The sequence below is a fragment of the Prionailurus viverrinus genome, chromosome C1 (assembly GCF_022837055.1).
Source record: "Prionailurus viverrinus isolate Anna chromosome C1, UM_Priviv_1.0, whole genome shotgun sequence".
NCBI lineage: Eukaryota > Metazoa > Chordata > Mammalia > Carnivora > Felidae > Prionailurus > Prionailurus viverrinus.
Window position 1 is genome coordinate 948,302 of NC_062568.1, and position 27,306 is coordinate 975,607.

Genomic DNA, 27,306 nt, shown 5'->3' on the forward strand with positions numbered 1-27,306 from the left:
AGAGCTAAATAATAATAAAAATGATTTCTATATAACCCGAATAGTTGAAAGACCTGTGATAAATTATTTATAACCAAATTGAAAAAAGTTAATGCCCTTCTTATATAAAAAGCTTTTACAAATCAATAATTACGAGACAAACACCACAAGAGAGAAGTGGGCAAAGGATATAAGTAAACACTTTGGAAAAAGAATTGAACAGAATGCGAAACATGAAAAGAGCTTTACCCATCGCAGTAGCTACTGTCGTTGGTTTTTTCCCAGGAAGAATCAAATAGAATCAATCAGTGTGTGGGAAGTCCTGATTGCATGCAGAGACTCTAATCACAAATCATGCAAACTTCAGTCATCATGTTCTAATCTGCCCTCCAAAAAGTAGAACAGGTAAAGATTATCCAGCCTGATAATCCCTATGATTTTTTTTTTTTTTAATTCAGACAGTATTCAGTTTTGGTGTGAGTGGTTTTATTTATTTATTTATTTATTTTTATTTTTATTTTTTGAGTTTATTTATGTTGAAAGAGAGAGAGAGAGAGTATGAGCAGGGGAGGGGCAGAGAGAAAGAGAGAGTCCATGCCATCAGCGTGGAACCTGACGTGGGGCTTGAACTCATGAACCATGGGATGACGACCTGAGTTGAAACCAAGAGTCGGACGGTCAACCGACTGAGCCACCCAGGTGCCTCTGGTGTAACAACATTAAGTAGAATCTCAAATGTGTATATTCTTTGTTCACAGCAAGGGTAATTCCTCCGCAGGTGGCTGGAATATGCCCTTGGCCAGCTGGGCCAGGTCATTCAGCTCCCACGGGCTCTCCCCTCTCTCGGTGGTGGTGGAAGGGAGTGGGGCTTGTTTGCATTCTGCACCCTCCTTCCCTCCCCATCCCTTCCTTTCCAGTCCATCCTACGCACTGTCCCAGCAGATCCCTTGAAGTCATTCTCAACCACTGCAAATTCAGGGGCTGGGGAGGCCAGTCGTTGCCCTGTGAAAAGAGCCCGAGTGTGGGCAGACAAAATACGCCCATTCCTATGACCCTCGCCCCAGACTGGGACTGGCGGACTGTGACACGCCTGAGACCCTCCGTAAATTCTCCACTCTTGTTAGGTCCCCAAACACAGCAAAGCTTTTTTATCTCAGGGTCTGAGAGATGTACGGCAGATGAGTTCCACTCTTTTCTCTCTCTCTCTCGGGAACATTTTGGAAGTTTCTCTCTCCTTGGCCATCGGTGGGGAAGAAGAGGGGTGAGGGAGGCGTGGCTTTCTTAGTTAAACTTGAAATTCAAAACAAACACTCCTTTTTTAAAAAAATATCATTTATTGTCAAATTGGCTAACATACAGCCTTGGTTTTGGGGGTAGATTCCCGTGGTTCGTCGCTTATGTTCAACACCCAGTGTTCATCCCAACAAGTGCCCTCCTCGATGCCCACCACCCATTTTCCCGTCTCCCCCAAACCCCATCAACCCCCAGTTTGTTCTCTGTATTTAAGAGTCTCTTATGGTTTGCCTTCCTCCCTCTCTGTTTGTAACTATTTTCAAAACAAATGCTACTAGATAAAGTCTAAATCTTCATACCCTTTGACATTCTAACAGCCTATATATGGGTTTCTTTTTTTTACCTCTGTGATGAGAAGAAGTTTACACTTTGAAGATACAGGTCTGTTGTTCCCCTGGGGAAACAGGGTCTGGCATCTTAAAAACGGAATTAGCCGGCACACAGCAAGGGCAGAAAATACATTTGAAAACAATTAATCCCTTACATAATTAAAACATTCATGCCAACTCTGGGGCCTGTCTGTGCCTTCACTTACACACACATTCGCCTTCTCCTGCAAAGATCAGACGTTCTTTACTAACAACATTTTGACTTCAGATGGGCACGAGAAATCCGTATTTACTGATCCAAAGTTGGAAACATCAGGAGGCTCTAATCCGCTGCCTTCGACGGCCCGTTCTTCTCGCCACACCAGCCCCCCACAACTGACCGGCCAGATGGGCACCTGTAAATTCTAAGGTGGAATGCAGGAAAGGCGTAAACGTGAATCAATTCTATTCCTAACAAAGCTGAGTAAGAGTAGTGGAGATTCTGGAATTGTCTTCCACCGTTCTTCAGGTTCTTGTCTAAATCAGGCTCTCCTGTGGCTAACCTGAAGGGGTGTCTGCACAGAGAGGCAAGGTGCTAGAGGGTCACGCCTTAGACAGTCCCTGCCGTCCGCCTGGGCTCTACCCGCTTTCTCCCGACTCTTCAGATTGCGTGGCTTCACTATTCCCCAGAAAGCAGCTCCCTTTCTAAAGTGGTAACTGATGGGGGCGCCTGGGTGGCTCAGTCGGTTAAGCGTCCGGCTTCAGCTCTGGTCATGATCTCACAGTCTGTGAGTTCGAGCCCCGCGACGGGCTCTGTGCTGACCGCTCGGAGCCTGGAGCCTGCTTTGGATTCTGTGTCTCCCACTCGCCCTCTGTCTCTCAAAAATAAATAACCATTAAAAAAAAGATTTTTTTTTTTAATAAAGTGGAAACTGATACTCTATGAAGAGGCATTTCTGATCCTCACAAGGGCAGCTGGGAAGCTTTAGGGTATTTTCCTATAGCTAGTCATCAAGACAGAAAGAAAGACCTCACTAACTTTGCACACTTGTCTGTAATTGATCTAGCCCTGCGTTCTCATTAGAATAAAATCAGCCTGGTTTTCATCTGGATAAGCTGCCATTTCTGCTTTTCCATTGTGAAGGGAAGGGAAGGCTTGATTACCCACTTCCGTGTAAGATGTGTAATTTTCCTAAAAAGGCTACTTACACAGATGCATTTTCCATCAGGGCTCCAGAGCCCAGAACAAAATGCTGATTAATATTCCATCGAGGGCTTCAACATATGGTTCCGTGTGCAAAGGACTTGAGACCAATCCATTGAAGAGGGCACAGCTCTGGTTATGAATACAATAGTACCTGGCTCTCCGGGGGAAGCGAAGCTAGTTTAGCAGAAAGACACCGATGCCCTCAGTTACCCAGGCTTGTAAGCGTCTTGCGGGCAGGAACCTGATGTTATTCGGAAGCGATGAGTAGTACATAGCTTAGCTCCCTGGACACGGTGAGGGCAATAAGCATTCAGTGAAATGGTTTTCCGGATGAACGGAGGGGAAGGGAAGGAAAAATAGCATAGAAACAGAGAGGGGGGCGAACCAGAAGAGACTCTTCAATACAGAGAGCAACCTGAGGGCTCCTGGAGGAGAGGTGGGCGGGGGGAAGGGTTAAATGGGGGATGGGCACTAAGGAGGTGCTTGTTGGGATGAGCACCGGGCGTTGAATGGAAGTGATGAACCACTGGGCTCTACTCCTGAAACCAACGCTACGCTGCATGTGAACTAACTTGGATTTAAATAAATCCATTTAAAAACAAAATAAATGAAATGGTATTCAGCCTGATGAGGTACGTGGAAACAGCGGGCAGAAAATCAACAACTTTTGCCAGGTTCTCTGAAGACCGTGTGCTACTGGGGCTGCACGTGTGCACCGTGTGCTATTGCTGCACACACTAGTTAAATCCTTCGCTGGGCCTGTTCAATCAGTGAGCATGTGCTAAGCACTTACTCTCTACCACACCCTGTTCCTGGATGTTGGCAAATAGCTATTCATCAAGATGCATTTTCTCCTTTCTGGGTCATTTCCCAGTCACCCTCGCAGCGACTGAGGCCACGTGGCTGGTTCTAGCCGGTGGGAAGTGAAGAAAAGTGTCTCTCTTCAGGCCTGTCCTTTTGAGTCCCTCCCTTCCAGTTGGCTGGGTCCGAAACAACATGGCGGCTATGGGAGCTGCGTGTGGAGGATGGAGAGTCTGCTTCAGCCTGAGTGCCTGACAGACCCCACCAACGTGAACCCCTGCCCGGGACTGTTAGGTGAACCAGAAAAGAGCTTTTATCCCTCTGGGCCAAACCCCAACTAAAATTTTGGAGATGTAGAGTCAGAGGAGACGCGGCCCTGCCTCTGGGGGGGGGTCCAACCCCAGCATGGACTTCAGTGGGCAGAAGACCACCACGTGGCCCCTTGTGCCTCCACAGAGGAGAGCCACAAACAGAGGGAGTCCCTCCATGACGCCCGCTCCAAGGTCAACAGGCCCTTCAGAAGCTTCCATGGGAAGGCCCTGCCTGGAGACCATCAGCCAGAGACTGCCTGCCCTCAGGAATGAACTGAATGCCGCAACTGGCCAGATATGGAGCCTGCACATCAAGAGATGGGTTTGTGAGACGCCAGACCGAGGGCTCCGACCCCTCACCTCTCACCATAGTGGGTCAGCGAGCGCTTGCTTGGGGGACCCTCCCCACAGGGCATCTGACTGAGGCCCAGCTCCGAACCTAAGGCCTGCTGTTTGCTAGCAGGCAAACTGTTTCCGGTATATTCATTTGGAGGGCTCCATTTCTAAAGTACTTGTATATGCATTTCTCGTTTGGTCCTCAAAACGACCTTGCCGGGCAGCGAGGCAAGTTGGCTCAAGGTCATACAGCCAGTGGAGATGTTGGACTTCACGTGTTCTGCCACCAGATTCGTTCAGCGTCCTTCCCACCAGGTCCAACTCCGGTTTACGTCAAGGCTTAGGGCGTACTTCCCTCCACAGACCCTAGTGTTTCTTAATATCCTCTGTAAATTCACAAACCCGCAGCAGATGTAAGCTCGACCAGAGGGCCAGGACCACACTGATGCTCTGCCCCCCTCCGACCACTGCACTGCCCTGGAGGCAGCGTTACGGCGAGGCAGGGCTTCGGGAGAATGTCACGGGGAAGGTTTAAATGCCATGATATCGATCTGGATCTCGTGTTCAGTTCCCCAGGCAGGATACGAATGAGGTGGACGTAAGGATCGTGAAGAGAAGTTTCTAAAAAGCTGGGCTATTTGCTAAGAACGTCAGGGTGATACCGCATCTGAAGTTGAGAACCTGAGTTTCAGTTTCCGCAGAAGTTAGATCCTCAGCCATTGTATTCCCCTCCTTTCGGCATCTCACAAATATCCCCTTCACATTACTTATTTCAGTTCCGTAAGTATTTACTGAGCATCTACTCAGGGAAAGGCTTGCTGCTGTCCACCTGCCACCCATCTCTGTGATGGCTCCATGTCAAATGTGGAAGGTGGTTACTCATAGACATGGAAACTGATCGCTCCTGAGTTCTTCGGTCTTCTGGAGGCCCTTTCTGTTAATACCCAAATGAAACTCCTTGAGTCCCCACCAGGGACAGAAGGAAGCCACTGCTGTGGCTGGGATTGGAGGGTAATGGATTTATGGAATTCCTACTGGTTCCTGGGCACCGTTCTGCATGATGAATAAGACAGAGCCCTTCTCTTATGACCGTGCTCCTTATAATCTAGGAAGAGACCCAGCCAACATCCTAACCACCAGTGACACAGTAGAACAGCCACTCTCCCTTGACTGAACATGGGCCCACCTGTTCCTCTGTCTTTCCCCCGAGCTCCACCAGCCCAAGTCTGCGTGCGCAAGTCTTTTATTGGAAGTGTGGGGAAAATAAAGCGTGATTATAGATTAGGACTAAGGATGCCTTCCAATTTAATGTCAGACTTCACTATTATTAAAATATCCCTGCCCGTTCCCCACCAAATAGCTTGCTTTCCTGAGATCCTAGCATCTGGACCTCCACCCCTGGAGCATTTTCTTCCATTTTCCCATTGCTATGGGTTGAGTTGGGTCCTCCTCCCCTCCCAAAAAGATTTGATGTTGAAGTCCTCACTTCCAGTACCTCAGATTGTGACCCTATTTAGAACTAGAGTGTTTTCAACGATAATTTAGCGAAAATGAGGTCATTCGGGGGTGAGGGGGCTAATCCATCATGAGTGGTGTCTTTATGAAAAGAGAAAAATTGGACACATAGATAGACATGAGATGCACAGATGTGAAGATACACAGGGGATTGGAGTGATGAGTCTACAAGCCAGGGAGCAATGAACATTGCTGGCCTGACATCAAAAGCTGGAAGAGGCGAGCAAGGGTTCTCCTCTACAGGTTTCAGAGGAGTCTGGTCCTGTAAACAGCTTGATTTGGGACTTCTAGTTTCCAGAACTGTGAGATAACATTTTTTTTTCTTGCTTTAAACCACCCAGTTTGTGGTCCCTTGTAACAGTAGCTCAAAGAGGCTAATACACTCGCATCATTGAGATTCAGCTCCTAACCCCACCCCCTTGAATCCCTATCCATCAGGCTCCCTGCAGAAAATCCAGACACTTTGCTATTTCACCATGTAAAGCAAAGTAGCTCACTTTAATCTCCCATAGCCTGACCCCCTTCAAGGCTTTCTGAAAGCAAAAAAGTCACTTATCCCCCACGCCCACCCCACGAATTTTGCCACTTCCCTACAAGAAGGAAGGAGAGGCTGGCAAGTTATTTCAAAAAGATGGAAGTGTATGAGCTCTGGGTTATGTAGGGGCTGGGGGTCTCCTGGCCCACTGGGGCTCCTGTGGCACCCAGTTGGGAAACCCTGGATGAACAACTGACCATTGAGTAGCTGTCCTCCTCGTGCAAGTTAGGACCCAATCGCGTTTCCGGATTTGATGTCCAGTTTCCTGGGAACCTGAGTGCACAACGATACCCAGTTCCAGGGTGTCTCAGGACAGCAAGAGATAGGCAGCTGCCTGTTGTATTTCTGCCGACTCCCCTTCCTTAAGGATCTGAATCAGAGTAGTGGAAATGGGCTGGTTGAATGGGGCAGGAAGTCTCAGTTCTGCAGCCTAGAAGAAGCGTGAAGAGGATTTTCACAACAAGTAGATAGAGTGGGGGTTGGGGAAAGAACACGAAGACAAAGGTGGCATCCAGGCCGGCATCCTGGGGGATGAGTGGCAGTAGACGCCCTTAATGCGACCAGGACCCGGATCGGAGACAAAAGGGGGCGTGCCCATGCCAGGTACAAGGAGTTCCTTTTCCTCCCCTGTCCCAGAGTGTTGCTCCCTGACCCCCAAAGCAGGAGGAGGAGGCACATCCGTGTGTCGTGTCTATGGCCGTGAAGGCCGTGGAAACACATCTCTCCTCGTGGAAATCCCATTTTCGTTTACAGAAATAAACCAGAACCCTTGATTTCTGCATTAAGCACCTAGTGGATTTGAGGGTAGAGTAACACCGAGTATTTCAGAAAAGTCACAAAGAGTAATGAGCCGTCCACAGAATTGATCTCTGTGGCCCAACACAGGTCAATGACAGTTCAGTTAAAGGTCGTTAACAAATACAAATCACGATCAATTATTTAAATATAATTGAAGACCAACGTAGTGCCAAGCCTTTCCAAACCAGACACAATCGATCTACTGAAAATAATGTTGTACTTCCAAGAGGCCAGCCAGGCCCGAATCAATAAAATTACCTCTAACTATAAACCTTTTATCCAAGGCAGATTCATCATTATCAATACCTTTTAACAAAACAAGCATTTGATGTGCCACTTAGAGGATCCTTAGTGGTGATTTCCCTGAAAAAGCTTATAAGCAAACAGTGACTTATCTCTCTGTCCACACATGCCTCCCCTCCGGTGAGGTTTTCGTCCAAAGGAATCCATTTTGTTATCTCTATGCTTTCGTTCTGAATAGATACCGTAGGATTCGGTGTTCAATCCAACCTGACCATCACGCGTTGGCATCTAAACGGTGGATCTCAACTTTCTATTCCCCAGAGCAAGACAAATGCCATATGGTGATCACATATACAAAATCTTTTCCAGGGTGGCCCAGGGACACTTAGAAACATGAATCAGAATGCAAGAAAAATAACGATTGTGACAATTTACAAGGATAATCTTAAATACGTTCTAATTCTTGCCGATAAAAATAAAACTCATAAACTTTGGAGCCCAAACTACATCGGAGCCACTCTAACGACACATTAGTGGTTGAAAACCACAGATGTACAAGAGGCTCAGCGTTTGTGATCAAACCCTTTTCCGTGAAATATTATTTTAATGAGTTTTAAAAGAGATATGCATTCATGGAGAAGAAAGGAGCGTGACCTTGAAACCTGTTAATTAGACAAATGAGCGTCTCGTTCCTCGTTAATGGCTCGAAACCCATTCTGCCTCTGCAGTGTGGCTTTACCAATCTCCACTCTGAGATCAGGCAGTGAATTTAACTCTTCGTGGGGCAAATCTGATTTTCCCAACTGCCACGTCCTTGGAAAGACCCTTGAAGGGGGTTGCCCTAGAGCGAAGAGAGGGGAGAATCCCAGGGAGATTAGGTTATAGGCATAGGGGCAGGAAGAGGTCCGGTACCCAGATCCATTTTTCCTCTGGCCATTTCGGCAAGGCAGGCAGTTGGGGTAGATGTCAGGGGCCTGGGCTGGAGGCAGACTGCTGGGTCTGCATCCCCACTGCACTGAGAGCTTGTCCTCAACTAGAATGCACAGGTGGGGGCCTTCCAGGAATTTTCAGTGTTCACTGCTCAACCAGTCCCTGCAGTGACCTCCCCAAACCACGTGCTCAATGCACTTTTACACTTTTATTATGGAAATTTGCAAACACATAAAAAGGAAGAGAGAGCAGTGAACACGTCTGTCACCACCAGCCTTCAACAGTTATCAACTCATGACCAGTCGTGTTCGTCAATACCCCTAGTCTCCCTCCTCAACTGGATTAAGTTCAGAATTTCGATTTCCCCCACCGATGCCTGGTTCCGTCGGTGGAGCATCTGACTCTTGATTTCGGCTCAGGTCGTGATCTCGCGATTCAGGAGATCGAGCCCGGCGTCAGGCTCTGCGCTGACGGTGCGGAGCCTGCTTGGGATTCTCTCTCTCTCTCCCTGTCTGCCTTTCCCCTACTCACGCACACTCTCCCTCTCAATAAAATAAATAAACATTAAAGAAAAGAAAAAGAAAGAATTTTAATTGACCCCAGATGCACTCACTACGCCCCTGATGGACTTTGGCAAAATCCTTCATCACCGTGATGCTCAGTCTCCTTGTGTGGAAGACAAGAGCATCTCCCCCCAGTGGATGATGGAAATTAAGTGAGATAATTCATGTGGAAGCCCCAAGAACAGAGCCTGAACAGTGGTAAATGCAATATTAGCTTATCCCTGTGTCCTCTCCTGGAATTCTAAATGTAACCCGTATATCAAACCAGAGGATGCATTGCATAGAAGGGTCAAACAATCCTGTCTTCACTCTATGACCCAGCAATTGCACTACTAGGTATTCATCCAGGGGATACAGGGGTGCTGTTTAGAAGGGGCACGTGCACCCCAGTGTTTATAGTAACATGATCAACATAGCCAAAGTATGGAAAGAGCTCAAATGTTCATCGATGGATGAATGGATAAAGAAGATGTGGTATATATACACAATGGAGTATTACTCGGCAGTCAAAAAGAATGAAATCTTGCCATTGGCGACTACGTGGATGGAACCGGAGGGTATTATGCTAAGCGAAATTAGTCAGTCAGAGAAAGACAAAAAATCATATGACTTCACTCCTATGAGGACTTTAAGAGACAAAACAGATGAACCTACGGGAAGGGAAATAAAAATAATATAAACACAGGGAGGGGGACAAAACATAACAGACTCAAATATGGAGAACAAACTGAAGGTTGCTGGAGGGGTTGTGGGAGGGGGGGATGGGCTAAATGGGTCAGGGGCATTAGGGAATCTACTCCTGAAATCACTGTTGCATCATGTGCTAACTTGGATGTGAATTGAAAAATAAATAAATAATTTTTGAAAAAGTCTGTCTTCAAATGAGTTCTGCAGCACTGAGTTTTCCCTGCCCCGGTGAAAACCTAGGACGTCTCTAGTGTTTTCTGGCCGTTCATAGGCATCATGCAGTCAGTCCCCCTGCTGGTCGTCAGGATGTCCGGTCCACGCAAGGGTTCAAGCTTGTGCTTCATTCAGATATGCAGCCCCGGCCTGAGCCCTCAGATAGTAGGGCTTCCCAGGGGCTGGGGCTATTCCTTGTTTCCTCTCCTTCCTGTCCCCCCCAGTCAGTCACCCCCTCCACACTCACACACAGTCTCCACAGCATCTGCTACAGAGCCGTGGGAAACAAGGGGGCAATTTGAGCAAGGACATTCTGAGTTGAAGAGCAGATGTTTATGCTGACAGCTTGGAGGTGCATTTCTAGGTTCTTTGGAGAAATCCTGCTCCCATTTCTGGATGTTTCTTACCCGTTGTTTCCATAACATGGCCAAATCCCAGCCAGCCTCTTAGGAACCCGGCGGTACCTGAAGCTCGCCTCTGATGGGCTTTATCACAGGACCCGACACCTTACACCGTGGACCTACCTGTGTGCACCCGAATGAGGAAATGCCCCTGAATGCTTTGCCCCAACAAGCTGGGCACACACGTCAGTCCCTGAATGTCCTCGTCCCTTGCCCTCCGCTGACCAGCAGTGGGCCCAGCTCCTCTCACGTATCCTATTTGCTCTGGGAAGTCAGATGCCAGTTCACTGTGTCCCCAGACCGCAGAGAACTTGCCTCGAGCTCCCCAAGGGTGCCTGGCCGAAATCCTCAAACCAATCCTGTCAGCATGTAATTGTTCCTTAACAGTTGCGAGGAGCTCTCTTTTCAGTATCAAATGGAGAGAAAGGCAGTGATATATTTTATTACAGAAACTATAAAGTTTTTGTGAAAACCACCAAAGCCAAACCTAAGATAAATGACAATCTGTGGGGAATATTTTTAATTTATATGAGCCTCACTATATAAAGAGCTCTTAAAAATCAATTAGGAAAAAATACTCTAAGAGGAAAATAAAGAAGATGTTCAATTCAAAAAGCATGAAAAGATATAGAGGTTTAATCTCGGCATTAGTCAACAAAGTGAAGATTAAAATAACCATGTGAGGGGCACGTGGGTGGCTCAGTCAGTTGAGCGTCCGACTTCGGCTCAGGTCACGATCTCACAGTTCATGAGTTCGAGGCCCGCGTCAGGCTCTGTGCTGACGGCTCGGAGGCTGGAGCCTGCTTCGGATTCTGTGTCTCCCTCTTTCTCTCTGACCCTCCCCCCACTCACACTCTATCTCCCTCCCTCACTCTCTCAAAAACAAATAGACATTAAAAACAAATTAAAATAACCGTGTGGGGCGCCTGGGTGGCGCAGTCGGTTAAGCATCCGACTTCAGCCAGGTCACGATCTCGCGGTCCGTGAGTTCGAGCCCCGCGTCGGGCTCTGGGCTGATGGCTCAGAGCCTGGAGCCTGCTTCCGATTCTGTGTCTCCCTCTCTCTCTGCCCCTCCCCCGTTCATGCTCTGTCTCTCTCTGTCCCAAAAATAAATAAAAAACGTTGAAAAAAAATTTAAAAAAAAATAATAAAATAACCGTGTGATAGTCCTTTTCATCTCTATGCTTAAGGATAAAAAAGAATCATTCCCGTTAGCAAAGACTGGAGAACTTCCATCTCTTTCTGCGGAGAATATAATTTACCGTAACTTTCCCTGAAAGGGAATTTCTCCTCTATGAATCGAGAAGCTTAAGCAAAATACACGTCGTCTGACGCGGTAGTACTGATCTGCTCTGGTTTAGGATAAGGGCGGCATTCCAGGTCAGGCTGTGTGCTGAGCCCACAGTGAGGTCTCGGCTGGGGACAGCTCCCTCAAGCACTATGACACAATGGCAGGTGCTCTGTGACAACGTCGGCACCTGTGGCCAGGCCAGACCCCAGTGGAACATGTTGGAGCTGATCCATATATAATCACATCTAAGACCCCAGGGCTCCATTCTAAGTTGCCTTTCTGTACTCATCAGCTTTTGTCCCCACCCCACCCCCTCCCCACCCCCGCCGCAAACATGTCATCTCCGGAGGGTTATCAGAACCTAGAGTAAAAACAAAGGAATACACGGCAAGTGTTTATTATAATGAGGATGAATTTGATCTGCTTCTATAATTATTCATTACAAATACTGACGTTCTCGAAACATCCCAAGTATTCCATACATACTCCCCCACGGTGGGGGGGGGGGGTAGCATATGCCGAGCAGTTTCCACCCAGCGGAGAGGATATCGATCCACACCACCCCTCACTTCGTGCTCGGCGTTCTGAACCAAAGAGATGCCAGACGAGATGAGAATATTAGCTTCATCAGCGGCCAAAGCTCCTTGGAGATCTGGCTTGAGATCTCGGCCAGGTGGGCTCCCAATTCTTGGCCACCGAACCAGCAGACATCCTTCTGGACAGGCGCAGAGCTGGACACGCACAGGGCTTCGCCTTTCGGGGCTGGCTCTCGCCGCAGGACGGGTCCCCAGACCGGAACACACTTGTCCGCAGGCAGTGGAGGAGGCTCAAGAGGGAGGGTGAGAGGAGCTGGGCTGAAGTGCCCACATCATTCTGTGGGAGTCGCCCAGGAGCCACGGCTCCACTCCCTGCCGGGGAGATCCGTGAGTGACAGGTGGGAGGCAAGGGGGCTAGCGGTCCCCAGTCCTCCCCTACACGCACCCGAGAGTCGCCTGGTGTCCCTGCAAAGCACAGATGCCCACCCACTACCGACTGGATGGACGGAGGTGGAAATGAGGCACCAGCGCTCTCAAATGTGACTCTGATGTGCAGCCAGCGTTGAGGACCAGCTCGGGCTGAGGTCCACCCACGAGGAAGCCTCAGGCATGGGGACCCAACAGCCAGAGAAGGGGGGGACCCGGTGGTGGTCCCAGAGATGACTCTGGGGGCTCTGTTATCCGTTCTTCCTGTCACTCACAGCTGATCCCCCCAGGACCATCCACCTTCTGAACCTTCTAGGGATCAGGCCCGTGACCTCCGCCCCTGTCTGCACTGGTCTGACCCCGCGGCTCTCGGCGAGCCTGGGCGCGGGTGCTACACGTGAACAACGGGGGCCAAGACGGGAAGAAGCCCCTTGGAACACATGTGTTCTCCCAATTCCTTCAAGTCCAGGCCGCGGCAGCAAAACCCAGCAGGCCTGACTCCTGGCGTTGACACGTCACAGACAGAGAAACACACGCTGTCCCTCCCATCGCTGCAGAGCCTCCAGTCAATGGGGCCTTGTGGGAGCTGCTCCCGTAAGGCTCCTAATCATGCAATCCTTCGGTTACAGGGAAATAAATGCGAAAACATCACTGTTTGACAATCCGTGGCTTGTCGACCACGGATGCTGATTCGTGCGAACACAGTGAGAATCGTTCTGAGGCATTAGCCGTGAAACTGAGGCTCTCCGTCGGAATCGCCTGCTGCTACCAAAACAAATAAATAGTTAAGGCTGATTCATCGTATGTGTTCACGCACCTGTGGATCCGGGCCGACAGTCAACGCGCTTCGCTCACGCGAACAAACATGCCTAGTGCTCCTTTGCATCGCCGTCCCCTGTGGGTGCGAAAATCCCTCCTCTGGGAGGTGAGAGGTGGCCAGGCAGGCAGGTGGCGAGTGTCCAGGCTCTTTTTCTGCGATCCTTGCCCCTCCTTCCAGCAGGATTGCATCTGGGTAGAGAGGAAAGTGGACTTAGCCTCTCAGCATGGGGGCAGGCATGGTCTTGAATCCCCGGCTGGTCCCTGTGCTGTCGCCGGGTGTTGTCCTCCAGGGGCACGCCTGTCCTCCCCAGGCCATTCTGGGCCCTGCGAAGCCGGCCCGTAGGGACCCCATCCCTAAGTTTCCATGTCCTGTGGCTACCGGTTGGGTCTAGTAAATGGGGATGTTAGCAAGAGATGGAAAGGAGGAGGAGAGTGAGGCCGGGGAATGTATCTCCCTGGTTCCTTCCCTGCGGAGTCACTGAGGGCTGCCTGGTCCCTTGACTGAAGGTCTCGGCTCCAGAGCCAGCCCCCTCCATGCAGCCGTCTCTGTGTCTGGGTTCAGTAAGTACCCTCTCTCCATGCCCGGGGTGCTGCAGTGTCCCCTGTGTCCATCAAAAATGGCCCTATTTGCCTCCATTAAATAGTATTTGCTTAAAATTCAATTTCTCTGCAATTCTGTTTCTTTCTTTCTTCTTCTTCTTCTTCTTCTTCTTCTTCTTCTTCTAATGTGCTAACATTGGCATGTTGTCTATTTGCCTTTACCGTTCCTTTACCTCTACTTCACGTGTCCTAACTCAAATGTGCCTTGTGTTTCCAGAAGGAATTCTGACCGAGGCTCGGGTCCCTCTCAAACCTCTGAGCGATGCCCCGTTCCACCTGTGCCCGTCTGGTTCTGCTGCGGAAGCCTGGGACTCCCTGGGCACAGCCAGGCGACCCCCGCCCCCCACCCGCCATGAGGCCCTACAACTGATTCTCATCGGAGCTGCGGGTCCTCAGGGTCTCAGCCACCTCCGGCAGCCTTGGCAACAGGGGCAGCCCCACGTCCCTGTGAGACCCTCCAGAACTCCCAGCTTCCTTCTTCTGGATCCCTCTGGACCACAGGGTGCACAGTCTCTGACTGTGGCTGGTGCGAGGCCACAGACCAGCTGGTGTCCCTGAGATCCCAACAGGAAATGCGACAAAAGCCTCCCTGCTTCCACCTTCACTTCTTGTCCCCAACCCCCCCCCCCCCCAGGGTCACTATCCTTTCTATCCCTGGAGAGCTTAACCCTAGGGCAGGGTCAGGATTCTGGGCTTCACCTCTTCACCCTTATCCTTCTCTTCCCTCTCAATCTGAAGATTCTCCGCCCCTTCATGCCCCACGGGGACCTCCCAGAGGTCAGACGCTTCTCCTTCCCTACCCTGCGAGCGTTTATGCTCCAGAGCACTCGCCATTCTCTTCTTAGAGGCATCAGGCCCCATGGCTGAGTCCTAAGGACAGATGGGCTACAGGGAGAGGAACCTATCAATACTGCACGTTTCCCCCCTGTACCAGGATGAGCTCAGAAATTCATCCTTGACTGACATTTGGGGAAATCTCTTCATGAGGGCTTCAGGCCATGATAGTAAAACAAGACCTCCTAAAAAAAGTAACTCAGGGAAAGGGCAAAGACAGGCACCGCAGGACTTATCAGAGCATTTTCTACACTGTTGGGCTTTGAGACTGTCTAAGGGGGTACATGGCACGCCTCCTTCCTCATGAGGTTTGACCACAGATCTTTCTCCCACAGAGCATCTCACAGGGCCGGGGCTCGGCCAAACAGACGGGAAAGCACTGCTCTGATAGAATTACATTTAGAATGTCAAAGTTGAGAACCATTCCAGAAGATAAGACCAAGCTAAACGCATTTCTCTACGCAAAGGGCAGATGAGAAATGGAGCGGCAGGGAGCTTTAAGGCCGAGAGCACCAAACACAAAAGCAAGCAGGACGAGAAGGGTTAACCCACTTATTAAAATGCCAAGATTCTCCCTGACGTGCTACTTACAAAAATACACCCCAAGGGGGAAAATCAGGGAGATTAAAAAAAATAAAAGAATGAGCAAATACACAACTTGCCAACGTTAGCACATTAAAAGAGAAGAAGAAGAAAGAAATAGAATTGCAGAGAAACCGAATTTTAAGCAAATACTATTTAACGGGGGCAAATAGGGCCATTTTTAATGGACACAAAACCCAAATCCAATGGGAAAGGATAATGCCGTTAGAGTTGCACAGATACACTGACTCAAAACTGATAAAGCAAAAATTATTATAATCGCCAAGGACATTTAACAGAGAAGCAGTGATAAGATTTTAAAACAATATTGTCGGGGCGCCTGGGTGGCGCAGTCGGTTAAGCGTCCGACTTCAGCTCAGGTCACGATCTCGCGGTGCGTGAGTTCGAGCCCCGCGTCGGGCTCTGGGCTGACGGCTCAGCGCCTGGAGCCTGTTTCCGATTCTGTGTCTCCCTCTCTCTCTGCCCCTCCCCCGTTCATGCTCTGTCTCTCTCTGTCCCAAAAATAAATAAACGTAGAAAAAAAAACCAAAAAAAAACAAAAAACAATATTGTCAGTCCAAGAGAGATAAAGCACACACGAAAAGCATGTGAACATCAGGGACTTGATGTTAATTCATAAGAAGAAACTAATAAGAAGAAATGTACAGGTATATTGTAGTTTTTCCCAGAAATAAGTAGGCTTTCTTCCTTCTTCTGTGTCCATGAAAATTTAGAAAGTTGGTCACATGCTAACCTTGACAGATCTCCTAAATTCCCCAAACTAGAAATGGCACAATACACATTCTTTTCTACCACGGTACAATCAACTTACAAATTAATTGTGTTAATGTTTTATTTGTTTTTGAGAGAGAGGGACCACGAGCAGGGGAGGGGCAGAGAGAGACAGAGACGCAGAATCAGAAGCAGCCTCCAGGCCCTGAGCTGTCAGCACAGAGCCCCACATGGGCTTGAACCCATGGACCGTGAGATCATGACCTGAGCCAAAGTCGAACGCTTAACCGATGAGTTACACAGGTGCCCCCAATAAACTTACAAGTTAACAAACGGACTCAACAGAAAACACCAAAATCATTCAAAGATGTAAAAATAAGTAAAAACGAAAGTCACTTATCTAAACACTGGTAGTAAATGTAAAAAGTAAAAAGTAAATGAAAATATACAATGGTCAGTTACTTAGATGAGAATAGAAATGAGATCACGTTATTTCAAAACACATACACCACCACCAATAAGGCCATCAGGGAGAAAGGCGCACTTTTTCAAAAGGAATAACAGAAAGTACCTGGGCTCAAATTCACCTCAGGCTTCATTTTTTTTATTTTGTTTTTAAATCAAATCAGTCCTAAAGAAACCCGGGGAGAGGAGTAAGAGAAATATGGCAGAAATTAATTAATTAGAAAAAGAGTGGAATCCATAAATTCAGCTAAAAGTTGCTTCCTTTCCTAATCAGTAAAACAGGCAATCCTTTGTTAAATCTAATTTTTGAAATTCCAAAATACAAAGAAATGAAATTAGAAATTTGTAAGTTGTTACGAGAAAAGATACGACACCATTTCTTAAAGATATGAGTCTACCTAGTGAAAGTGTTCAGTAAAAAATTGAAAATGTCAGTACAGAGAAATATTTTGTGCAAATTTTTATTTTATTTTTTTTTAATTTTTTTTTCAACATTTATTTTTGGGACAGAGAGAGACAGAGCATGAACGGGGGAGGGGCAGAGAGAGAGGGAGACACAGAATCAGAAACAGGCTCCAGGCTCCGAGCCATCAGCCCAGAGCCCGACGCGGGGCTCGAACTCACGGACCGCGAGATCGTGACCTGGCTGAAGCTGGACGCTTAACCGACTGCGCCACCCAGGCGCCCCAGTATGCAAATTTTTAAATAATAGAAACTTTTTAAATGACAAGGCCGATAACTAAAACATAGTATAGAGGTTTTTGAATAATTACTTCCTGAGGCTCTGATTTCAGGTATCTCTTTAAGCAAATTGCGTTGATAATTTAACAGAAGATGTGTTTCTGCAAAGATAGCGTAAACCTGACTTCTACATTTGACCTGCACAACACAGATATGGCAATTGTAAATCCGTATCCATTGAACTAGAACGTAAAGATCTTAGGGGCGCCTGGGTGGCTCCGTTGGTTAAGCGTCCAACTTCGGCTCAGGTCATGATCTCACCGTTTGTGAGTTCAAGCTCCACATCAGGCTCTGTGCTGACAGCTCGGAGCCTGGCAGCTGCTTCAGATTCTGTGTCTCCCTCTGTCTCTGTCCCTCCCCCACTCTCTCTCTGTCTCTCTCTTTCTCAAAAATAAATAAACCTTTTTCAAAAATTGTTAGAATGTAAAAATCCTAATCAAAACCCTACCACGCCCCTCTGGACTAAACCTGAACATGCACGTACACGAACACACAAATACAGAATTTTATACCCAGGGGTGGAAAGGTGTTGTAACATTTAAGCGATCCGTTATATTGATGTGTTTGAATAGAAAGTTAGAGAAGCGTCTCAAAGGTGTTGCAAATACATCTGATACCTTTCAGCCCCCTTTTCAGCCATAACTCTTTGAAAACTGGAACAGGAAGGGTTCTTGCCTCACAGGTTAAGGATAGTTACTCTAAAACAATGGTCATCGGTGTAAGTCAGCGATTCACTTGGGGCACTCAGTAAAACCAGGAAAAATGAAGATTGTGACAACGGGTGCTAATTTATTCATGGATCCAGCAAATACTTATCGTGGGCCTCCTAGGCTCCAGATGTTGTCGGTGTTGGAGACCGCGTTATGCTCCGCGTGTCCACGTTATTGCTATGGTTGTCGCTGTGAACCTTGCCGTCATAACTGTGTCAGCCGTCGTGATGGTCGCCACCTGCCTGATGCGCCGAAGTGCGCTGCAATGTAGCACACGTAAACATAAATTCACGGGGACATGTCGACACAATCACACCCAAAGGAGTTTTCCTACACACCCAAAATCCCAAGGGAGAAGATATGGTAGAAAGGGGACACCATTTACTACAGTAACACAAAATACCTCGAGATCATCTTGAAGACAACTGAACGCCATCCTGAGAGCCTTAAGAGAACCTGGCACAAGGGAAGGAAGGTTGGAGATTCTTACACGCTGGGTGGTAAGGCAGAGCATGGTGACCATGGCGTGTGCCTCCTAATTAGGTGTTAGCTGTGGACAGTTTCAAAAAATAATCCAAATAGAGGTGGTTTCTGTTTATTTATGTTAGAATTTGGGAAGGGGGATCCTAACTTTTTTTTTTTTCCCAGAAAAAGAAGCAGACAAAAGAAGCAACTAAACATTGAAGAAGAAAACATGGTGGGAAAGACCAGGTCCATCGGATGTGAGGACGCGGCGGTGGCAAAAGCTCGCTCAGTCGTGCATTTGGTGGATGTTGATTGCGTCCTGCTGGGAGGCAGGTGCGGTCATGAGTGTCACAGGCCCCAACGGTTCATAAAGAGAATCTGAGCCAGTGTGTCAGGCCACATCAGGCAGTGGTAAGTGCCATGAAGAAAAGGATGCAGGGTAAGAGAGTGACCAAGAGCGTAGGGCAGAGCTCTTCTGGATTGGGTGTCCGAGGACATGACTTTAAGCAGAGGCCCAGTGAAGGGTGGATGGAACCCAATGGCTGTCCGGGAGAGCTGAGTTTGGGTGGAGGGGACAGCACATGCTACGGGTGAGGGAGTGCTTGACGGGTCTGACGAAGACCAAGGACATCAGAGCGGTGGGGACACCTGTAGGCACCGAGGTCAGGAAGTTACCAGCAAGCGACGCACATCATCAGTGGGTCTCAGGGTCCCGGTGGGCTTTGTCCCAGTTTCCCCAAGACAGTTCTGGTTTATGCCTGCTGGCCCTGTGTAATCAGTAGTGCCCCATTTCATTCTCAAGTTCTGTTTCTTCTCCTTACAGTTCACCACAGCTCCAGAAACAAACTCCATTCAAGCAAGATCGCATGTCCACACGTGGAAGGTGACATATTGAAGCCTGTAGGAGAAATCATGGGAACAACATTTCACGATGCTGAGCTAAGCGAGGATTTCCCAATCAGAATAGAGAAAGTGATAACCTTAAAAGACTTCATTAAGAAAAGGGACTCATCAAATGACTCTACTAAGGAGCCTGGAATGTCTTGTGCCGTAAAGCGAGGAAGTGTTCAGAGATGGGTCCCGAACACGAAGCACCCTGACTGGCACGTAGGACCTCCCGCTGGTCAAATTTGGAGAATGAGTTGATTCTCCAAAAGAATAATGACCAAAATGAACAAGACACAGAATGTAAAATGAACCACAGGAGTCCACCCTGTGGTAAAAAATAGAGACAGTGAAACACAAAGGAAAGAAGCGAAGTCTCATTTTTTGACGGCAAAATGCCAGCTAACAAGTACAGAAGGCATCGTGGGGTTGGAAAATCACCACTTTGTGACGACCACAGTGGCAATATAATGGGTGAATGTTGGGTGAATGTTGTTGGGGAACCTGATATCAACATGGCATCATTTCTCCATAGATCAATAACATAGGAGGAAAAGGTTAGCTTTCTGGTGGAGAAATAGGGTGGAAATCATTTTATTTGGGTGACCAAAGTGACGTTATGGCCTCCTGAAGTGAGGCGCTGGGGACACAGCATCAATTATGGAATCTCCTGGGAAGAATAAAAACTGTGATTTAAATATCAGAAATATCCATACCAGAACACATTCTACAAAATGACTAGTCTGGGAGCACCCGGGTGGCTCAGTTGGTTGAGCATCCAACTTCGGCACAGGTCGTGGTCTCACGGTTCGGGAGTTCAAGCCTCACATCAGGCTCTGCACTGTCAGCGCAAAATCTGCTTCAGACCCTCAGTCCCCCCTTCTTTATACCTCCCCTACTTGCACTTTCTCGAAAATAAATAAACACTAAAAAAAAAAAAAACTAAAATGGCTAGTCTGTATTCTTCAAAAATGTCAATATCATGAAAAACAAAGACAGAGTAAGAGCCCGTTTTGATTAAAGGAGTCTACGGATCTGTGACAACCGACTGCAGCGTGTGGGCCTGGTCCAGGGAAAGTGCTATCACAGACGCATTAGGACACCTGCCACATTTCTTATATGGATTCCATGTCATATAAAAGCAATATGAAAATGCTAAATTCATCCCATTTGATAATAATATTGTCGTTTTGAAAGAAAACGTCCTTGTGCTGAAGGGATCCCTCCTCAAGTATTTCGAGATGAAGGGTTACAGTGTCTATAACTTACTCTCAAAGGATCCGCAAAACATTGATAGATAAGTAGATAGATACATACGTAAATAGGTAGATAGATAAAACAAATGTGGCAAATTGCTGATAACTGATGAATCTAGATGAAGAGATATATGAGTATTCATTAGATAAATCTTGCAACTTCTCGGTAGATTACAAGCTAAAATAAAAACTCAAAAATTTATAGAAAATAAAATAAAGGTTTAAAAGTCCAAAGAAAGAAGACTCAACAGAGAAATGGAGAAACGCTGTTAGATAAATATTATTTAAGTATTATTGGCCGATGAATATTTGAAGTGAGAGTCCACGTCATTGGTCACGAGGGACAGAGTCAACAGTAGAATAAGTTGTGATTTGATGTGGAATACTATACAGCAATAAAAATGAACAAATAGTGCTAGGCCTAATAATACGGACGAAACTCAAACTCACAATCCTAGCAGTGTGTGAAAAAAAGGAAAGCAGACAAGTGAGTATATAGTCTGATTCCATTTACATAAAGTTCAAGGCAAAGAAAATCTTTAAGGAGTTAGAAATTAGGGAGCGCATAGCCTAGCAATCACACCTCTGGGTACATGTCCAAAGGAAATGATATCAGTGTCTCGAAGAGATATCTGCACCCCCATGTTCAGTGCAGAATTACTCACAATAGCCAAGACATGGAAATAACCTAAGTGTCCATCACTGGATGAATAGATGAATTAAATGTGAGATATAAGTGTATGTGTGTGTGTATATATGTATGTAATGTGTATATATATGTATACGTATATACATACATACATACACACACATACATACATACATATATGGTATACATATATACATACACATATATACATACACATATATGTATACATATATACATACACATATATGTATACATATATACATATCACACACATATATACACATTATATATACACATGTACACATTATATACATGCATACACACATGTATACATATATACATATATACATACACATATATACGTATACATATGTACACATTATATATACACACATTTACACACATATATACACACATGCACATTATATATATACACACTCACACATATACATAATATATATATATGCACACATATATACACAGTCTTTAAGTGGAAAATGATCAGCCTTTAAAAAGAAGGAAACTCCGTGACTTGTGACAGCATAGACGAATCTGGAGGACATCGTGCTAAGTGAAATAATCCAGGCACAGAAATACAAATACTACATGATCTCACTTGTATGCGTGTGATTCGTAAAAAGCCTACCTCACAGGCTCCTGGGTGGCTCAGTCAGTTAAGCGTCCGACTTCGGCTCAAGTCACGATCTCGCAGTCCGTGAGTTCGAGCCCCGAGTTGGGCTCTGGGCTGACGGCTCAGAGCCTGGAGCCTGCTTCCGATTCTGTGTCTCCCTCTCTCTCTGCCCCTCCCCTGTTCATGCTCTGTCTCTCTCTGTCTCAAAAATAAATAAACGTTAAAAAAAAAAATTTTTTTTTAAAAAGCCTACCTCACAGAAGCAGGGACTGGGATGGTGGCTGCCGGAGGCTGGAGGGGTGGGAAATGGGGAGATGTCGGCCAAGGGCACAACGTTTCAGTTCTGCAGGATAAATACGTCTTGAAGACCTAATGTACCGCAGGGTGACTAGACTCAGTAATACTGTGTTACATAACTGAACTATGCTGAGAGAGTAGATTGTAAGCGTTCTCACGCATACACATCGCGAGGTCACAGTTACGTGAATTAACTTGCTTGAGGTAATCACTTTACAATGTATATGTATTTTAAAAAACCATGCTGCACAGCAAATCAGTATGTATAATTTTTATTTGTTAATTATACCTCAAACAGCTGGCCATGTTTTGATTCTTGTTCTGGGGTGCCAGAAACGTCGGTGGGTTTATACTGCCAACATCTATCGGGCTGCACACTCATTACCTATCTGTGCTTTCTTCTAATTTTTTTTTTCAACGTTTATTTTATTTTTGGGACAGAGAGAGACAGAGCATGAACGGGGGAGGGGCAGAGAGAGAGGGAGACACAGAATCGGAAACAGGCTCCAGGCTCCGAGCCGTCAGCCCAGAGCCTGACGCGGGGCTCGAACTCACGGACCGCGAGATCGTGACCTGGCTGAAGTCGGACGCTTAACCGACTGCGCCACCCAGGCGCCCCGATCTGTGCTTTCTTCTATAGGCTAGACTTCATTAAAAAGTTTTTTTTTTCCCTAAGAAAAGCAAATGTAACAGTCCCCTTCTGCAGAAAACAAAAACAGAAAAGCAAACGCTTAGGAAAAGAAAAAATAAAACCTTCCGTTTCAAACTCAAGAGAGGTAGAAGGAGCTCGCTAGCTTACTTCACTCTCACTCATTTCCCGAAGTGCCGACTGGATAATCCCTGTTATTAGCTCTGGAATCGTGAAAAGGTGAGTCACGCTGACGAGTGCAGCACGGCTTTGAGAGGAGCCTTGAGTAATTCCCACAGGAGTAGGAACCTGCAATTAATCACGGACTATGAAAGCAGGACAAGTGTTTGAATCAGCAGCCGGCGAAACGAAACAAAACCTCTTAAAACATGTTTTTCTTCCAGCAGAAAACGTATACTTCAGAGCGTGTTCCAGACCAAACAAGCGTGTCACCTGGGCCACCGAACAGTGCCACGGAGCCTGCGCGTGGGGACGCCAAGCCCGTCCTTCCGTATAGACGGTACCAGGCTGCCACACAGAGGAACCTCCTCGTCTCAGTCTCGGAGATTTGTAACTGTGATACGATGCATTCCTTCTTTTTTATTTATTTAAAAAAAAAAAAAAAAGCTCTATTAGCATCTTATGGTTTGCTTTCTACCCTTTGCATTGGGAGCTAATGACGGCAGAAAGTATTACTGTGTCACCAAAGCATGGTGCTATTAACCCAAGAAGAAGGCAGTGTGGAGTTCAAGAACAGGCCCTCCAAAAATAAGCCCGCTAGCCCGGTCTTGCCACTGTGTTGCGCAGTTGAAAGACGTGAAGCCCGAGCAGTGCTGTCCAGGAAAGTCACCCCAAATCTGGCTGAGCGGGTCGCCAAGTTTGAGGTCCGTTCCATGTCCGGAATCTTGATGGTTAATAAACCCAGAGCTACCAAGCCTTATCCTACCCAACATCAGCAGAGGCTCGAGCATGCTCAGGGATGCCAACCTACGAACTCGCAGCAAGGACCACAGAATAAACTTCTTAAAGTTGGAAACACTTAGGGTCCGCCTACCAACAAGTCTATGCGAGAAAGCGAAAGGTAAACAGAAAGTGGCCTTGCGAGCATGGAACCAAAGCAAAAGGAATTTGCTGGATATTCTGAACGACTGAAATGAAAAGCAGACGACAAACGCGGTCGCAGCCAGGAGAACAGACCTCGGATACGTGTGCTGGGGGCAAGCTCTCCCATAAGAGGGCAGAATCCAGAAGTGATGGGTTTGGACCCCGGTGCTGCCTCTTTCTGTTCACGTGACCTGGAGGAAAACCACTTGGTTTACATGAACCCCGGGTCCTGATCCAGAGGATGCGCATGTTAGTACCTACTTCTAGGACGATGGGGAAGATGAAGGAGACGATGTACGTGACAGCACCACATGCATGGAAAATGCTATCCTTTCCACCTGCGCTGCCCCCTGCCACATCTCAGACCCTGAGGCTAAGTCCCCCACAGGTCTTGATCCCTCCTTGGCAGTGCTGGGTGTGCACCTGTCCCAAAGGGCAGTGTGCTTTGAATCCGTGCTGTTCCCATGAGCAGGGATATCAGGCTCTTCCCCAGGACATGCACAGGCCATGAAGTTCTTTCTGACCTTCCTCTAACACCTTCTATCCATTCCGGTTAATACAGCAGGCTTCCCACATGGTTCCTGGATTTACTCCTGTTTCTTTGTTAAGTTGGTTTTGCTGATTCCCCTTCCCTTTGCCTGGATCCTGGTGGCCTTTCTACAGCTCACCAGTTCCTTCTTCCTAGCGTCTCACTGGACTTCCTTGCCTTAACCCAAGTCAGTGTCCAGGCTTCTACCCGGTGTTGGAACTCCCTGGAAGCAGATATAATTCTTCCTGCAGTATGGCTTGAAGAGCCCTGGAGGTCACCATTAGCTCCACTCAAGCCCAAGTTTGCCATATAGCAGATAACCGTAGCCTTACTTCTGAATGTCATCAATCACAGCATGTGGCAATAGGTGTTTATGTAGCTCCCGAGCCCGTGGGTTGACCAGGGGTCAGCTAGTCTAGACTCAGCATGGCTGGAGGTAGCTCTGCTCTACATGGCCACCATCTTCCCTCCAGGCGCAGCAGGGCCCCTTGGATAAATGGCAGAAACACAGATCCAATGGAAGCACATGGGAACATTCCGTGCCTACAACACCCCATTGGCCCAAGCAAATCACATGGTTGGGCCCATCACCAAGGCATGGGGAAGTGACCCTGCCCTCAGTGGGTGGACACGGAGAAACTACATGGCAAAGAGAATAGAGACTGGGAACGACAGCACCCTCCAGCTTATTCGTATCTTTCTCAGAGGCTGATTCAGATGTCCTCGTGTCTTCCATGCCCAGCCTTAGACTTAATCACTTAGTCTAACATAAAACCCATTGGATTAAATTTAATCATTTAATCCCAAATGTCCCTGCCACCCCTGACAAAGATTCTTTGCTTGACCAAACTCCAGTCAGGTTCCTGAACCTATCTGTGCACCACCTTGTAAAATCTGGCTTTCGCAAGAGTCCTGCTTCAGGAGATTGACCAGGACCCCCTGCCCTGGCTATCTGATGGCCCTCAATATCTGACCAGGATCCAGCCCCCAGGTGATACGTGGTCACGTCTGGCCTGTCTTCAGCAAGACTCAGCAGGTAGGTGTAGCCAGAACCTCCTTTATTCCTGATGTTTCCTCTTAGTAATTTTCCATCCACTGATCCCCACCCTGCCCCTTGGCTAGAAATCCCTACTTGCCCATGCGGTCTTTGGAGACGACCCCGTCTTCCTTCCACTGCAAAACCCCATCATGGCGATCTCTGTGCTTATCACAGTGGTCCCAAATGGAGACTGCCTTTCCATGTGTAACAGGTGTCACTGGATGTGTTTTTGTCTTTATCACTCCCATTTCTCCTTTATTGGTCCCCATTGCAACCGCTCGCTTCTACTTATGCTCCCATCTCTTCTCCAAGGAGACTTCCATGGCCCCCAAAATAAGCGGGGTCCCCTTATTTCCTCCTCTCATGGTGCTCTGAAGTTTCCCTCCCTGGCACTTATTTCTGAGGATGAAGAGAAGTTATTCCTGGAATCATAAATACCGAGAGCCTGCAAGGACCCGAGGATTCTCTGGTCCAAGTTTCTTGCCTTAATGACATATAATCTGAGGCTCTGAGTGGAACCCATGCTTTCCTGGCTGGGTTCATGCTTTCCTTAGCAGGGGTCCGGATGAGGTCTCTGCAGACAAAGGTCACACTTGTCCTGCACTGACCAGTCATTCAACAAGGAACATGAGCGACCAATAAGCACGTGAAGAAATGCAAAGGAAAATGAAATGTAAACGGAAGAAATGAAAAGTATATATACATAAATATATGAATATGCATGTGTACCCAGAGACTTAGATGTATATATTTAAATTTTGTTGGCCACAGTTGTTCCAGGCACTGAAACAAAAAGCACATTTGGAGCTTCACAGAAAATATTAAGCAACACTGATAAGTAGTATGAATCAGTACAACTAGAATAGTCCTACAACATGTTACTCTGATTAGATTTTTTTGACTTTTTTTTTTTTTTTTTTTGGAAGAGCATGCTAGTTTCAGTGCATCAGCTACTACTTCTCAATGGTTAGTTTGGAAACTTAGCAGAGCACGGCTTGCGGAGAATCGATTGATAGGAAACAGGGCCAACAATCCATCGTTGCTAAGAAACACCGTCCTTAAAGGGGCAGCAACTTACCCGTGTGTCTCTGGAAGCTGAGTCCAGATGTTCCAACAGCGGTCCCTAGGAGGGAACCAACTCTGCGGTGAAGAAAAACGTTAGCTGTGGTGAACGGGGGCTTGGATCTTAGTAGCAGCAGGAAGTAAAGGTTCTGTAGCAAAAGGTGAGTAAAAAGGGTGAGATAATAAAAACCGACTTTGGAAACCTGTTGAATAAAACCCGCATAAACTCAGAGACTACCGAAAGGTGAAACCACCTGCCATCTTGAAGCCACGCCCAGTAGAATCTTGCAGCCACGCCCAGTAGAATCTTGCAGCCACGCCCAGTAGACGCTTGAAGCCACGCCCAGTAGAAACCGAGAGTTTTCCCAGGTTAACTGCAGACTTGCCTACGCTGTCTGTAAACAGCAAGGCCTGTTGGCTTCCAGGGACAGGACGGGTTGGGCTGATATTTAATGGTGTTTTGCAGGGAATATCGTGGCTACTGTCGTGTTCAATGAACCCTAGCAGGAGATGATGAACCCTTTCCAAGGGAAGGACCGTCCTTCCCCACAGGGAAATCAGAGCTATGACAGACCGCAGTGAAGAGGCAGAAAGGTGACATTTCAGTGGTTCAGTTCACTAAGACCGCCTGGAATTTACAAGTCTTTTCATTTATACCAACTGATAAAGATTCAGACCTCAAAGCCTGAGGATTGGACAGATGCGAAAGCAGAAGCCAAGGCTTAGTGGAAAGAGATGAGACACCTTAGCAAACAGAAATCAGACATCTTGCAGGACCGATGAGCCAGAGCAGGCTGGACCCCACAGAAGAGAATTCTGGAGCCCAGAAGAGAGGGACACAGGTCAGCATAACTGTGCCCTTAACCATGCTGGCCCAGCAACCACCACACATTTGGCACAGTCAA

The 27,306-nt window shown here is 47.3% G+C and overlaps 1 long non-coding RNA gene and 1 other non-coding gene across 2 annotated transcripts; both read right to left on the reverse strand.

The window, feature by feature from the left end:
• Nucleotides 1-269: 269 nt before the first annotated feature.
• Nucleotides 270-407, reverse strand: LOC125174251 (U8 small nucleolar RNA). The gene has a single exon (XR_007155365.1). It is a non-coding gene; the product is annotated as a U8 small nucleolar RNA (small nucleolar RNA).
• Nucleotides 408-17,674: 17,267 nt separating this feature from the next.
• On the reverse strand, nt 17,675-26,651 carry LOC125173696 (uncharacterized). The gene is made up of 4 exons (XR_007155124.1): nt 26,418-26,651; nt 18,997-19,219; nt 18,260-18,312; nt 17,675-18,116 (listed from the first exon to the last, which is right to left on the reverse strand). It is a non-coding gene; the product is annotated as an uncharacterized LOC125173696 (long non-coding RNA).
• Nucleotides 26,652-27,306: the final 655 nt, after the last annotated feature.